This window comes from Prionailurus viverrinus, unplaced genomic scaffold (genome assembly GCF_022837055.1).
Source record: "Prionailurus viverrinus isolate Anna unplaced genomic scaffold, UM_Priviv_1.0 scaffold_60, whole genome shotgun sequence".
In the NCBI taxonomy this organism is placed as follows: Eukaryota; Metazoa; Chordata; class Mammalia; order Carnivora; family Felidae; genus Prionailurus; species Prionailurus viverrinus.
Genome location: NW_025927622.1, coordinates 331,881 through 344,179, shown reverse-complemented (window position 1 = coordinate 344,179; position 12,299 = coordinate 331,881).

Below are 12,299 nucleotides of genomic sequence, written 5' to 3'. Positions count from 1 at the left end.
AAATGAAAAAAAAATTAAGTACGGTTCCACAATTTCTAGTACATTCACAGAGTGGTGCAACCATCACCTCTCTCCAATTCCATCACTCCAAAGGAAGCCCCGCCCCTATCACCAGTCACCCCCATCCCCCATCCCCCACGAGCCCCCTTCCCATCCGTGGATGAGCCTGTTCCGGACGTTTCACACACGCGGACTCACACCCCGCGTGGCCTCTCGTGTCGGGTTCCCTCCCTGAGCGTCGTGTGTTCAGGGTCCGTCCGCGGGGCGGCGGGTGTGGGCGCCTCGTTCCCATGCGTGGATATATCACATTTTGTTTATCTAGGCACCAGCTTATGGACATTTAAGGGACTTCCAGTTTATTAAGACAAAGTTTTAGCACAAGAGGACCTCGGATGGGTAAGGACAAAAATAGCTTTGTTCCACCTCAGGGTCTTGGCACATGTTGTTCCCCTGGGTCGTGTACCCTTCCTGCAGGTCACCGATCACTGGTCCGCTCTCTCCCTGAGACCTTTCAGATTAGGTCACACGTCCTCTCTCGACGTCCCTGGCCGAGTGGCCACTTCCCCCCCCCCCCCAATGTGGCATTTCTGATTCTTCCCTGTTCTCCCCCGGAGACTGGGAGTTCCCAGGGGGCAGGGTCAGTCCTGTATGGTCATCACCGGGACCCAGTGCCCACACTTGGGAGACCCCCCCTTGGGCTTGTCATCTGCTACGTGCACAGGCACGTACACGTGTGTGCAGAGGAACCCCCAGCCGCTCTCGCCCACGCATGCCCCTTACCGCTGGACACTTGCATTCAGGGCCTGGGTCACTGGCCACCATCCACTGCCTCAGGGGCCACCGTCAACATGAGGAGGGGCTGCGTTGTGCACAGTGGGGACCCTGACCCTGTGGCCCCCACCCCGGCCTCTCTGCAGGCCCCCTGGGCAGCCGTCTGTATGCGGGCCCCTGAGCAGAGGGGACTCGATTTCCCTCCCGGGGTGCCCGGGTGCCCTGCCACGGGGAGGGGGTCTGGGAGGTGGGGAGGGGGCGTCCTGAAGTCCCCGCAGCACTTCCGGCTGCTCTGGGATGGAGGCGTATCTCCTTGCCACGTGCACCCGGTTAGATTTGCTGTTGTATTGCTTTGGGGGGGGGGTCAGGCCTCAGCCTCAGGATGGGGGCCTGGTTGCCCTCTCCATCTCCACTGGGGAAAAAGCCGCAAGGCCCCAGTGCCCCTCACACTCAGGGCTGACCGGGACCCCCTGATTTTAGGGGTTCCGTGACACAGCTGGAAGCCCATGCTTCTGTATCCCGCTTCAAGGAAGGTCCTCACCCCAGTTCCTCCCCGCCTCCCTGGGCGCGCCCCCTCCCCCAGGGCCACTGCCAGGCTTGCACCTTCCTAATTAGCTTCCCTCCCTCCCCCTCCCTTGCTCCTCAAGGCCCCAGGTCTTGTCTGTCTCCTCCTCTAGACTGTCAGCTCCCTGAGGGTGCGGAATTTTGTCTGTCCTGGTTGCCGCTGCGTCCTCAGTGCCTAGAATGTGCCGGGTACACAGTAGGCGCTCAGTGAATTCTTGTTGATGAATGAATGAATGGATGGATGGATGAGGCAGCTGCCTGATTAGGAGACAGAACGTAACACACGGATGGTGTTCCCAATGCCAGCGTCGGCGCCCCCAACGAGCAGTAAGCGTGCACCTACTGTGTGCAGCGGTCAGTGCTGGGCCCTTCCTGGGTCTGCGTGGCCTCCGGGCCCAGTATCCGGGGGACTTTCAGGCCATGGTTGGTGCCCCTGATCCAGGCTGCAGGTGGCCAGGCGGCCACTGATGGGCAAGGAAAAAAGCAAGTTCACAGCCCAGAAGCCCCCGAGGAGCCATCAGTCACTGCACGGTAACACACAAGCCGGAAATTAAGTGGACGCAGCCAGGCAGGTGTGGCCAGCAGGGCAGACTGCCCCGGGAGCGGTTCCTGTCCCCTCCAGGTCCCCGACCCCAGCTGCTGGGCCACAGGCATCGCTACTAGCGCAACTCGGGCCTGGTCACCGGGCTGGGGCAGGGGTGTGGGCCGGAGGGGGAGGGGCCGGAGGGGGAGGGGCCTGGGCGCCAAGCACAGGACAGATGGCAGGTCCAGCACAGACAAAGGCACAGAGACCGGACTGATGCACAGCCCAGGCTGTGGTGGAGGCTGTGGGGGGCGGGGGGACCGCAGGGGAGGCTGTGGAGGGGGGGCTGCAGAGGAGGGGGTGGGCGGGGGAGCCAGTGGGGCAGCAGTGGAAGCCAAGAGGAATGGACTCTGGAGGGTGGGGGCTGCCGGGCACCGGGACCTGCACCCCCACCCTCACCCTCACCTGCTGGAGCAGAACCCCCGCAGTGTCCCCCCCCCCCCCCCCCGCAGGCCATCTCCACACTTACTGGGACCTCAGGGTTGCTCAGGGGCCAGAGACCGGGCTGTTAGGGGTGAGCCCCCTCCCGCTGCGGCCAGAGGTTGGGAGAAACTCTGGGGGGCTGTGTACTGACCCACCCGGCTGATGGAGAAACAGAGGCTGAGAGGCTGGGGGCCTCATGGACAACGCAGTCTTCGGGGGGCACCGAGTGGTCGGGGAGGCGGCTCTCCCGTTCATTGGACAGAGCCCCCCCCCCCAGGCCCCACTGGTCCTTGGAGTGAGTCCAGGGTGACCCCGGGCCTCTGTGGGATCAGGATTTGGCCTGGGGCAGCCCAGGGCATGAGATCAGAGGTCCCCCCACTCCCCCAGCAGGCAGGAAACATTCCTTGGGTCCCTGTGTTGGGGACCCCTGGGGCCTCCCTCTCCCTGAAGCTCTGATGTGCTGTGCGGGTTGGGGTTTAGGGGCCCAGGAGCCCGGCTGTGGTTCCGGTCCAGACCCCCCTTCCCCCCCACCCTGTGCTGTGGTTCTGGTCCAGACCACCCCACAGGCGGTGCGGCCTTGCCTCTGGGCCTCGGGCGCTGGCCCGGCTCCCAGGGTGGGGGACGCTTCCAGGGGAGATCCAGAAAAGTTATTTCCCAGGACCCTCCTCCCCCGTGGCCTCTCAAACCCCAGCTCCCGAGGGGGCGCACTGACGGGGGGCAGGGGGGCCGCGAGGGCAGAGGGGCTGTGGGTTGCGGTTGGCGCTTCCCCGAGCCCCCACCCCCTCCCCCGCCAAGACTCCTCCCCGGCCGCCTCCCCCGCGCCGGTTTGCAGGCTCTAAGTGCTTAAAAGCCTCCTGCGGCCGGGAGCAGCGGCGCGGGTGGAGGCGGGGGGCTGGCAGGGGGCCCGGGGCGCCCCTCCGGAAAAGGCCTTGAGCCTGAGACAGGCGGGGATGCCAGGAACCGCCCGCGCCCCGCACCCCACGCCCGGAACACAGGGCCCGGACCCCCCGCCCCGCCCCGCGCCCCCAGGTCCCTCCCGCGGGGCCTCCCCCAAGCCCCCTCTTCCCGCCTCCGTGCCTCTGCCCGCGCTGGTCCCCCACCGGGCCCTCTGTTGTTCCCTGCGCTCCGCATTCGGGTCCCAGCTCCTCGCCCGGGACCTCAGTTTCCCCATTTACAGACTGCGGCGGGCCGGCCGGTGGGCGTGAGCTCCTGTCTCTGGGGTGGCGAGGAGGCGGCAGGGGAAGCCGGTCCGGGCCAACCTCGTGGAAACTGGGTCCCGCCCCAACCCCGCCTTCCTCCAGTGGGACCTCCCTCCCCCGGTTTACCCTTCTGCTCCGCAGAGGAAACCGGTCTCAGACCCATTTCACAGACGGGGAGGCTGAGGCCAGAGGAGGGTCACGCCCAGTCCCAGGCCCCACAGCTGGCACCCCGCTGCCGCTGGCCCCATTAGCTGGGGGGGGGGGGGATGGGGGAGGGCCTGATGTCCTCAGTCCCGGTGGGCAGGGCAGCACAGGCAGTCTGGAATAGTCCTTACGATGTGGATTCAGTGTGGGCTCTGAGGAGCCTGCAGGCCTGGGGCAGGGGGCAGGACGGCTGGACTGTCCTCGTGGAGCTCCATAGATGAGAGCCTGTGATTGCCCTGCGGCGGGGGAGGGGGCAGGCACCCCCCCCCAAAGGCCTCTCTTTGGGGCCTGCTTGGCAAGGCCCACTGGCCTCTGGCAGAAGGGGGTTCGGGCCCCTCTCTCGCCGTTGCCTGCCCCGCTCCGCCCCTCCCCTGCCAGGCACCAGAATTATGGTTTGCAATATCTCTGCTCCCCTGTGCGGCCTGAGTGTTAATGAGGCGCCTGCTGCCGGAGCCCCGCACCCTGGGGGGCGTCATTAGCATCATCCCTCACACCCACCCCCAGATGCCACTGTGGCCAGGAGGGGAAACTGAGGCACGGAGAGGTTAGGTGCTGCCCTGGCTGAGACGAATTCCAGGTTCCAGCACAGCCCTGGCCCCCCTACCGTGGACGAGCCCCCAGTTTGCTCATCTGGAAAACGGTGCGGTAGAGGCACAAGGTGGGAGCTCAGAGCCTGGGGTTCCTTTTGTTTTTTTTTTAAGTTTATTTATTTGAGTAATGTCTACACCCGACATGGGGCTCGAACTCACAACCGGGGGAGCAAGAGTCACACGCTCTTCAGACAGGGCCAGCCAGAGGACCCCAGAGCCTGGGGTTCTTGATGACCTGACTAGTGGCCCCCATAAGAGTGGCCCTTCTGGTGCCCCCCTCCCTGCGCGGCCCCACCGTCTGGCACAAAGTCAGGGCCCTCAGCGAATGTTTGTTGAATGACTCAGCGTTTTGTGCATGGACTCTGAATCAAGTGCTCTTTCACTCCAACTGGGAGAGACCGGAGGTGCCGGCCTCATTCTCCACTGTTCACTCCTTAGGGCATGCCTGGCATGGGGGGGGGGGGTTGGCGGGGAACAGCCTCTCTCTGATAAGGGGGGCAGCGGGGGCGCCGCAGGAGTCAGCTATGCTGGCTGGCAGATCTTTAAATTAAAATACATATATACACCAGATAAATAAACCCGGCCCACATCCTGGTGACAAGCAGAATTAAATCGCCCGGTTGGGGACCTGGCAGCGATGGCTGGGGGGCGGGGGGCAGTGGTGGAGGCGTGGGGAAACATCACTGGCTCCGTTTTCATTCTCTGACTGTCCCCACTCCTGTTGGTGAACGTTCCCACAGCCCTGCAGCCTGCTGGGCACTTGGGGAGACACTTAGGGGATCAGGACGAGATGTGGAGTCCAGGGGTCCCACAGGCCCAGGTTGGGGCGAGGCCAGCTCCTCAGCTGGGGGTCCCTGGGTAAGTCACGTGCCCCCATCCGAACAGGGGACACTCTGCCCCGCCACCGAGTGCTGTGACAGGGCACAGACCAAGTTTGAGTCCTGGCTCGGCCCCTCACGGGCGGGGATCAGCCGCAGACCCTCCTTGGGAGCCCCTGGTTGCGCCCCCCCTCCCCCCACCCCCCCATCATGTGGACGCCAGGGAGACCCCATTCGAGCCCGCAGGGGAGGCGCCGTTGGGGCCCACACTGCTGTGGGGTCCTCCCTGGCCCCTTCCCTCTGCCGGAGCTTGGCCCGTAAGGGCGGAGGAGTGGGAAGGGAGTTTTCAATTAAGGAGCAGCTAATCGCCAGGCAGCAAGGGCCGTTCTGGGGCCCAGTAAATCTATTATGAAAAGCCTCTAAATGTATGTAAAACCAGCCTCTGACAATCCAGGGATTAGGCCACCGGGAGGGGAAACCGAGGCGAGGGCCGGCTGGTGGATTAACGGAGCAGGGTCTCTCGGCGGTTGTGGGGAGCGGTCCCCGGGAGTCGGGGCAGAGGGAGAGAGGTCTTCCTCTGCAGAAGCCAGCACCCATTTTGTGGATGGGGAAACTGAAGTCCCGACAGGCCGAGACCCAGAGCGGAGGAGCCTCACCCAGCACACCTGCCGGACTGCACGCGGGGCGCCCCAGAGTGCACCCCTGTCCAGCGGTGGCCTCGGTCCCCACCTGCTGCTGCCCCCTTTGAGGCACCCCGACGTGGCAAGGTGGCCTGGATGGTCTGAAAGATCGGGAACCGCAGACAGGGGCGTTTGCCCCCACAAAGCTGCCAGCGAGCCCCGCCCCCGGCCCAGGAGGAGCCCCCAGGGGAGGCACAGGATCCCTGGGCACGGTGGCTGTGCCCGTACCTCCCGCCCCGAGTCCCAGGAGCCGCAGGTGGAGGCCCAGCCTGAGCAGAGGCTGGGCTGGGAGGAGGGGCTGGCAGAAAGGATTTTGTGTCTCCTCCTGAGGGTCACAGGGGGCCCTGGGCGGGGGTGGGGGGGTTAGCCCAAGGGGTCCTGGCCTCCGTCAGAATCTGTTGTGGGAACACTGACCCTACTTCCCTCAGGGGTTCAGTTTCCCCAGCTTGCCCCCCCCCCCCCGGCTCCCCCAGTCCCATCCAACCCTCAAGGTTACACGCCCCCTAATTATCCTGCCAGTGATTCCCTCCCCCTGGGATGACAGTTCCACCTGCAGAAACCCTTCCAGGCACCCAGGTGTGTGGGGAGGCCCGCCCGGCCCTGCGCCGCAGCCGTTCCTATGGGGCTGGGGGCAGCAGCTGGCGGGCCCTCCCCGGGCCCCTGGTCTGTCTCTGGTCCGGCCACCCGTGTGAACCTGCCGCTCGGGGGCTGGGGAGTGAACAGGCGGTGAGCGATTCCTGGGCCAGGGCCCCCAGATCCCTCTGGGCCCAGGTGACATTGTGTGACCAGTGGGAGTGGGGAGGTCCCAGCAAGGCCGACCCAGGTGGTTCTGGGCCTCGCTGGGCTGCCCGGCTCTCGCCGTGTGATGTGAGCGGATGTTCGCGCCTCCCCATGACTCGGTTTCCCCATTGTCACCACCACGGATGGCTGGAAGCTGTTCCCGGCACGGGGGCGGGGGGGATCGGAGGGAGGATGTTGGGGGGCCCCGCTCCCCCCTCCCGGCCGTCAGTCAGGCCCGCCGGGCCCCTTCAAGCCGTCACGGCCCAGCAGTGGCCGGGGGAGGGATTACCCAGCCTGTCCAGGATGGACTGAAGTGGAACCGAGGCTGACGAGCGGAACGCGCCCCCGCGGGCCCCGCCTGCGCGCCTTTGTCTGCGCCCGGCCCCGCCCCCCGCCGCGGACAGCGCCCCGGGTGCTGAACCGCGCCGCCCGTCGCCGGCCACCGAGCCGCGGCCAAGGCCGGCACGAAGCAGCCGCGGCCCGCGTGGGGCCGCGCTCCAGCCCTCTCCGGGCTCAGCTTCCCCGTCTGTGGCATGGGTGCGCCCGCTGAGGGCTGAAGGGGGGCTGTGTGGGCAGAGGCGGCGGGGGGCACGGAGGCCTTTCCCAGGGGTGCTCGGCCGCCCCTCCGCCCAGGCGCCCCACCGACCCTTTGTCCGGGAAATGCGAGGTGGCAGGGAGAACGGATCTGCTCGCCGCCTGAAAGGCGCCGCAGCAAATACTGTTGACCCCCGACCCCGGCCCCCTAATCCTGGGCTGAGGCCCTCACTGGGAGGGGCCCTGAGAGCGGGGCCGGGCCTGACCCCCCGCCCCAGGCGCCAAGGGGGGCTTCCGGGTGAGGGTCGCAGGGGCTTCAGGGGAACATAGCTGCCCCGTTGGCCACGTGTCTGGTCACCACCCCGCGGAGCCCACAGGAGAAACTGAGGGCAGGCAGAGCTCTCAGAAGCCCCCAGGCCCCGGGGGGGGGGGTGGGGTTCGCGCTGGAATCAGGTCCCTGCCACCTGCAGGCTGGGTGACCGCTGGGCCAACAGCTGCCGTCTCTGAGCCTCAAAACGGGACGTTCCAGGAGGTCCGGCCTGACCTGCCTGGAAGGGAGCCTATCGCCATGGGGGGCATCTGGCCTCTACCTGGCTCTGTGCCTCAGTGGAACCTTCTGGGGCAGGGGATGGCTATGGGGGTACATGGCCTAGGTGCCCCCTCTAAGAGGGCTCCAGGAATCACTCCCCTGAAGTACAGGGAGGAACTTTCCCACCTCCGCCCTCCCCTGCTCTACATTCCTCCATAGCTCCCACTGTCTTCGAGACGGTTTTTCCCACCTGGACAAGGCCTGGCCACCGAGCTTGGTGACCTGGGCTCACCTCTCAGCTCCCCTTCCTTGGGCCAGCTCTCTCCTCTCTGGGCCTCCCCAGTGGACAGAGAGGGTGAGGAAGATAACACAAGGAGCCACATTAACCAGGCTGAGCCCAGGGCCAGGCACACAGCAGGCACTACTAGGTGCGCCTCAGGGGGCTGCTGGATGGCACCTCTCTGCCTCCACTGCCACCGCAGGGCTGGCCGGGGAGGAGCTAAGACCGTCGGAGTCAGGGCTCTCCGGGAAGAGGCTCTCCGGGAAGAGAGGCCCGGGTGAATGAATGCAGGGAGGGTGGTGTCCTTGCTTCTGCGGCGGCAACTTAGCCCCTCACCTCCCAGCCCCTTGGGGGCCGGCGCTAGAAGCTTCCACTGAGGATTAAACCGTGCTCCATTGCTGGCCGGAATGCGTTCGCACGCTCGGGTGCCCCTGTGCTCCCCGGCGGCCACGTGTCTGTTCCATCCTGCCGAGCTGTTCCCCACAATCAATTTCAATTTGGCCTGGGCCCTGCCTCTGCAGCCAACCCTCCTTGGGGGCTCGGGTTGGGGAGGAGGAAGCGGTGACTTCCCCGACCTCCCCTGCTAGACCCCGGGACCTGTCTGGTGACAAGAGGGCTCTGCTGTTGCTGCCCCTTTCTGGGCCTCCGTTTCCCCAGAATGGTGGGATGGGGGGGGGGGGAAGGGCAGTCTGGGGCCAGCTCTGCTCTCAGCCAACCTTGTGCGTTTCTGGAGCGCCAACTGTGTCCCGGATCCCGGGTTGAATGCCAGGAACCCAGTGGGAACCAACGTGGAAAAACTGGAATTAATCAGGGTCAGGTGGTGTGTAGGGCTTTCCTGCCAGGGGAATTGCCTGTGCAAAGGCCCTGAGGCAGCAAGGAACACAGGCCCCGGGAGAGCACAGGAGGCCCATGTGCCGGAAGCAGGTAAGAAAAGAGGAGCAGAGGTGGGGGGCGGGTGGAGCTTGGTGATGACATTACCCAATGATAACAGCCGGCAGTTATTGAGCACCTACTGCATACAAACCTTGACCCATGGGCTCCACCTGCCTCACCTCCCTGGAACCTCACAGCCCCCCTATCATTACACACCCACTTTGTAAGGGAAGAAACGGGAGGCCACAGGGACGAGGCTGCCGGCCAGGGCTACTGGGTGGGTGGCAGAGCTGGGTTTGGTCCCAACTCAGACGGAAGCAGACAGTGGTGTGGACCCTTCGCCAACACCCCCCCCCCCCCCCCCCGCTACTCATGTCCTCCCCGGAGTCACTGCCTCACTCCCCGCCCATCTCTGGGGTCCGGAGGAAGGACATGAATGCGGGTCTCAAGTTCTTCGAGTTTGATTGGGACTCACTTGCCCTTCTGTGTGACCTTGGGGACGGGCCCGCCTAGCCCTTCTGTGCCTCAGTTTCCCAGTCTTACAAGGAGACTGTGGGCCACCCTTCTCTCTAAGGTGAGCTGGGGGAAGGCTAGAGGCGCCCCCCGGCATGGCTCTGCGCCCCGCAGCCCTGCTCAGGCCCCACCCCCCTGCAGCCGTGGGAGAGGGGGGACCTTTTCCCTGCCGCGCGCCCTGGAAGCCCTGTTTGGGCCCCTTGTGGCTCCCGGCTCGGGCCACCACTAGGTGGAGCGAGGAGGCCGGTGGAGACTGGGCGTGGGCGGCCTTGGCTTCAGAGCCGCGGAGGCCACGCCGGGAGCTGGCGGGTCGCACGGGCGCTTCTGGGTGAGCTCCCACGAAGCCTCCACACTCTGTCCGGGGGACAGCGGCCCTAAAAGGGGTGCAGCCCCCGTTGGACAGTCCGCAAGGGAGGCACACGGACGGCGCGGCGGGGCGGCGTCGGGGGCAAGGAGAGGACCCACCACGGGGCCCAACCTTGACCCCCCCATCCCTGACCCAGCTGCCGCGTGCAGATGGCAGGGCAGCGTTCAGAACCGGCCATTCCCGGCACCCTCCCGCTGCCTGACGGCGGGGAAGCCAAGGCTGGATGCCCAGCTTGCGGGTGGGGGCTGCGAGCGCCCTTTCGAGCGAAGGCGCTGCCGAGGCTGCGTGGGACTCCTCAGGACGCCCTCCCGCCCACAGGCAGGGACCTGGTGATACAGTGGACAACTGGGCTTCTCTGACGAGCTTCAGCCGAAACGTAAAGAATGAGAGATACCGGGGGGAGGCGACATTCTGCACCGAGGGGCAGCCTCGCCAGGGCCCCAGGCGGCATCTTGAATGTGTGGGTCCTGGAGACCCGGTGGGAGGGGTGGGGCAGGGCCAGCCTTGTAGGCCCCGGCGGGGCTTGAGTTTTACGTGGAGGGTACCGGGGAGCCATGGTGGGCGAGAGCAGGAGAGTGATGCGATCTACGTTCCTTCGTTTCACAGCTCCCTGAGGCTGCCTCGGGACGGGCTGTCGGAGCAGAATGGAGGCCAGTGAGGACCCGGGGGGAGGTTGGGTGGGGGTCCGGGCAGGGACAGAGCAGGACAGCTCAGAGATGTGGGTGGCCTGAGTGAGCTCGGGTGCGGGCAAGTCTTCAGGCCGAACCCACCAGAGCCTCAGGGTCGGATCCAACCCCAACCCCCTTGGGGGACCCATTTTCCACAAGAGGAAGTTGAGGCACAGAAGGTTCGGTCACTCACAGCACATCTGGGGGGCCCTTCTGGGAGTCAGCACAGCTGGGATGGCCTTCTGTGTGTTAGCGTGTCTGGGGCCCCCTTTGGGGTAACAAGTACACATGGGGGCCATTTTCTGTGTCCTGGGCCACAGAAAGGCCACATGGCTCTAGACCCCATTGTCATGTTCCCTTTGAGGAGAAGCCCTTAATCCAGTCTTCCCTCAGGATGCAGCCTGTTGTGGGGACCGAACAGGCTTAGGTTTCAGTCCAGCGTTGGATCCAACCTGAGGCTCCGGAAGGCAGGGGGCGGCCTAAGGCGCCGTCCCGCTCTGCCCCTGAACAGCGTCCCTGGCCACCCTTCCCACACGAGCTTAAGGCGCCAAGGGTCAGACACTGCGCACCTGGCCCCACCCCTCCCCTTTGTTCCCTCAGAGCCTCCCACCAGTCTTGCCCCTGCCTCAGGGCCTTTGCACAGGCCGCACCCTTCCCCGTGTGTCCACCTTGACCAGCCAGGCAAAGAGCAGCCCCCCCTCCCCACCAGCCACTCATCTGTGGCCTGGTGCACCCTCGCCTACCTGCTGACACCCACTTTTATTTTCAGTGCAACAATATGACCAAGCACCCCAAGGTGCTTCCATAGGTGAACGAGGCACAGTCCCTTGCTTCCAGAAAGTTACATCAAGTACAAGACGCAAATATGTTTTAAAAACATGCAGCTCACACGAACAGAAGGAGCAAATCATTTCTTGTCCAGAAAAGCCAGTGATTCCTGCCTTTTAAATTGAGGTATAATTTGTGTATCGTGCAGTTCACCTGTTTAAAGTGTTTCAGCTGTTTTTAGCACATTCACAGTGTTGCGTAACCATCACCTCTATGTAATTCCAGAATGTTCTAGCAACCGAAAGAGCAGGCCTGTCCCCATTAGCTATCATTTCTCCACCCCCTCCCCCAGCCCCCGGCCCCCACGAGCCCCCTTCCCGTCCGTGGATGAGCCTGTTGTGGACGTTCCACTCGCGTGGCCTCACACCCCGTGTGGCCTCTCGTGTCTGGGCCCCTCCCTGAGCGTCGTGTGTTCAGGGTCCGTCCGCGGGGCGGCGGGGGAGGGCGCCTCGCTCCTGCTGGCGGCCGAGGGACGTGCGTGTACGTGGATGTTCCCATTCTTTTTGTCTTGTCCTTTTCTCCACATCGGTCAGGGTCCTGGTGACACACAAGGCTGGACGCCATACACAGGCAGCTGAATCTGACCCTTCCTCTCCCCGGGCCAGTGCCCTGGGCTGGGGTCCAGCAGGGACCCACCTCTGCCCCATCTGCCCCAGCCTGGGCAGCACTGACATGTGCCCACTGCCCTCACCCCAGTAACTGCCCCAAACTCCCTCCTTCTTGGGGCCTCTAGGGACTTTTCAGAACTGAAAATCAGGGGTGCCTGGCTGGCTCAGTTAAGCGTCCAACTCTTGATCTTGTGGTTTGCGGGATCGAGCCCCGTGTCGGGCTCTGTGCTGACAGTGCGGAGCCTGTTTGGGATTCTCTCTCTGCCCCTCCCCATTTGGCACTCTCTCTCTCTCTCTCTCAAAAGTGAATGAACTTAAAAAAACAAACTGAAAATCAGACGGTGACCATCCCGTGCCTAAAGCCCCCTGTGGCTCCCTGACACCCTCCATGTCAATCTGAATTCCGGGGCATGAACAGACATCCCTGCTGGCCACACGGCCAGGCCAGAAGATTCTCAGGAGGGTCCCAGAAGCTTCCTTCCACTAG